We start from the raw sequence: 3211 nt of genomic DNA, 5'->3' as shown, positions 1-3211 counted from the left end.
CTACTCTACTCTATGCAAAATTAAAAACTAAAGTGTATCTGGAGGCAAATATTTAATGATGTTCTTTAGGCTTTGGCGGCTTTTGGTACAGGGGTGGAACAGTCATAAGGCCATTTTTTAGGTATACATATGCATTAAAGCTACATATAAGAGACAGAAAAGTAGAATGGGATGAGAAAGACCTCCAACTCTGGAGACCTATTATTCCAGTAACAGAGTATTTAAATGACGACTTCTTTCTGTTTATGTTCTCATCCCACAAAAAACATTTTCTTGACCGCTATCTATATTGTTCTCTGTTTCTAGCTAGCTTGCTGTCTGTTGTAATATTTTAGCATTTATAGCTTTACCCGTCATCATTCTTCACTTAGTCTCTCCCTCACATCAAGTGGTAAAGTGTCCAGTAACGAATGCTCCACTATAAAACCTGACTTCTTAAGAGCAATACATGCAGAAGTTCCAGTCAAAGCCAAGTACTGCAACATCTGCAAGACTCCAACTTCTGGGGGTAACTCTCAGATCTCGTTGTGGGAGAGATCAGGGTGGCGCAGCTTGGTACAAAGGAAGAGCGGAGGCGGCAATACTAGAATTTTGTTCTGATTCAAGCACAGCTCTTCTAGTACCTTTCATTTATGGATGTGTTCAGGGATGTAAGCAATATGATTGTGCCAAAGTCGAAGGACACTTCGTTTTCAACAGTGCTGCATACTCAGGCCCGGCCCTACCGCAAGGCAAGTCAGGCGACCGCCTGAGGGCGCTGCAGGGTGAGGGCGGAAAAAACAGGGCATCTTGACAAGTATTTGTACTTGTCAAAATGCCCCGATGTGTGCGCTATTGTTTTTATTACAGGGGGTCGGGGAGGGGGGAGGGAGGGGGGGCGCAAAAATGCACCTTGCCTGTGTAGGCAAGAATCCTAGCACCGGCCCTGCTCATACTTACTGTATGATCTCCTCGATGGTGTGTAAGTTATTCTCCTTTAGGTCCAGCACCTGTAAACTGGTAAGGCTAAAGACTGCATGGGGTTTATGTCCTAAATCACATCGAATCAACTCCAGTTCTTTCAACACAAAATGCCTTTTTAAAGCATTAAGAGTGAGAAGCTTTGTTCCATTATTTTGGATACTAAGTTTCTGTAAGTGGCTAGCCACATCTGTAACTGTCTGGGGTACTTTAGAAAGATTGCTCTTCAGAAAAAGGACGTTAAGGCCCTTTAGCTCCCACAAGCTCGCCAGAGTAGCAGTTTTTGAGAGCTCTTGGGACAAGAATCAATCAGGTGGAGCTCTTCAAGGGTATGAAGGCTAAACACCCAAAGAGGAATCTCTTTACCATCGTCAAACTTTATCTGAAGGACCCTGAGGTGATCGCATAGGTAAGCCAGGGAGACATGCTGCACTTTGGCTAGACAGTTGAACAAGAACAATTCTTCTAGTCTGATGAGCTTGGACACCAGAGGAGGGATCATAGCTTCAGTCAGCATTTCCAGTTTTGGAGATTCTGTCACCTCAAATACGGTATCTGGCAATCCCGGCAGCTTAAAGAGATGTAGCTCCAGAAGGCCTTCTGGCGTTTGCTGAAGTTTTTGTCTCTGTTTATCGGCTGGCCACTCTAGGTTAAGATTAAGCTGCCTCAACCGACTTTCACTGACCTCAGATAAAAAGACTGCAAACCTCTTCGAGTAGAGAGAATTATACTTATCCACCAAGTGGAGAACAAATACAACGTCATTTTTGACATTGGATATCTCCAATCCCAGTTTCCTCTCGCACAGACTGGAAGGAGTATTCCTTCAGCGGACGATGGAAGAGCCAAAACAGTGTATAAATGCAAGTCAAACCATAGAACCCCAGGAAACACAAGTACGTGATGGCCAGTTTAGAGAATAGGTGAGCCTTGGTGTGGTTGCAGCAGAAGCTGTTGTATCCAATCATGTCTTCGGTATGTACACTACAGGGGACAATGAAGTGTATTTGTGTTACCAGTGCAGCATTGTAGATTGTAGTGAGTACAAATTGGCAAGTTTTAAGTATTGTCTGATGCATATACATGGAATAAAGAAGATCCCCTTCTTCTACGTAAAGCCTAAATTGTTTGACTCTCTCAAAAAGGGCTATGACCTTCATTTTGTGCAAAACACTAGCTGAAGGCGTGTCTGCCACTAGCTTTTCTGGAACTGGAAGTTCAGCAGTTCCAGGGTTGCTCTCCACAAAATTAGGCTTTGAAAGCTCTCTGTCCATGGGTTTCTCCTGGTTGATTTCTCCAGAAACCTTGGAAAGAGCTTGAGTTGTCCATGGGGATTCAAAACACTTGCTTAAGATGGAGAGGAAGTGCTCTATGGAGCTTGTACCAGGGAACTTGAACCAGAAGTTGCCAAAAATAATAAAAAGAATGGTATGAATGACCACAAGATATGGGAAGTATTTGGCGTACCAGTGCAGGGCTGTCTCATAGCACATTTGGTTTATGAAGCTGTATTGCTGAAGGTCTAAGTTGCTTTTCAGTCTACTCATCTTACACGGAGGTCCAGAGGAAACAGATGGGGGAGGTGTGAATCCAGTCACATCTTCTTCTTCTTCACTAGTGTTTGTGGCTTCTGTATTTTGGATGAACTATTGACAATGTATTTTGGAAACTCTGTCTGTTGAGATATGATTCGGAAGACAGATGATTTTGTCCTGCGTTATCTGCAAGGTGCATCCGAAAACCCCAATCATGAGCATGGCAGCGGTTATATATTCAGCCAGGACATCCCACCAGGGCTTCAGCACCATGAAGGCTGGTTGTTTGAACTCGGCCACAGGAATCATGATGGCGGCAAGCTAACGTCTGATCTCAGTCCTGTCGTGACCACATGTAATCCCCCGCAGAGATCAGCTCATACACCTGGTCGGGACCATGCTGGGAGTGCTGGCAGAGTCCAGGAAGAGTCTGGGGTCCCAGGCTGGGAGTGAGGGTTGGGTAGCTCCTGTGTCGGGTCCTGGGGTCCCTGCACTGAGCTTGGAGTGGAGAGGGAGGGAGAGCCCAGAGGAGGATGAATAAGAGGAGGTGAGAGCAGCTTTTATTTAGACACAGTATATAAAAAAATATTTCTAAGAATTCTATAGGTATTGTGACAGAAAGCAAGGCATGGTTGTAAATGGGAGGTATGTAAGACCAAGACTTTTAGATTGCATCTCTCTGTTAAGTTAAAAACCACAGGCAAAGTGTGTATGAT

The 3211-nt window shown here is 44.5% G+C and overlaps 1 pseudogene; it reads right to left on the bottom strand.

The window, feature by feature from the left end:
• Nucleotides 1-320: 320 nt before the first annotated feature.
• LOC108801800 lies at nt 321-2946 on the bottom strand (annotated as a pseudogene).
• Nucleotides 2947-3211: the final 265 nt, after the last annotated feature.

The sequence above is a fragment of the Nanorana parkeri genome, unplaced genomic scaffold (genome assembly GCF_000935625.1).
Source record: "Nanorana parkeri isolate BGI_ZX_2015 unplaced genomic scaffold, ASM93562v1 scaffold2497, whole genome shotgun sequence".
NCBI lineage: Eukaryota > Metazoa > Chordata > Amphibia > Anura > Dicroglossidae > Nanorana > Nanorana parkeri.
This window is presented reverse-complemented; position numbering and strand designations above follow the sequence as displayed.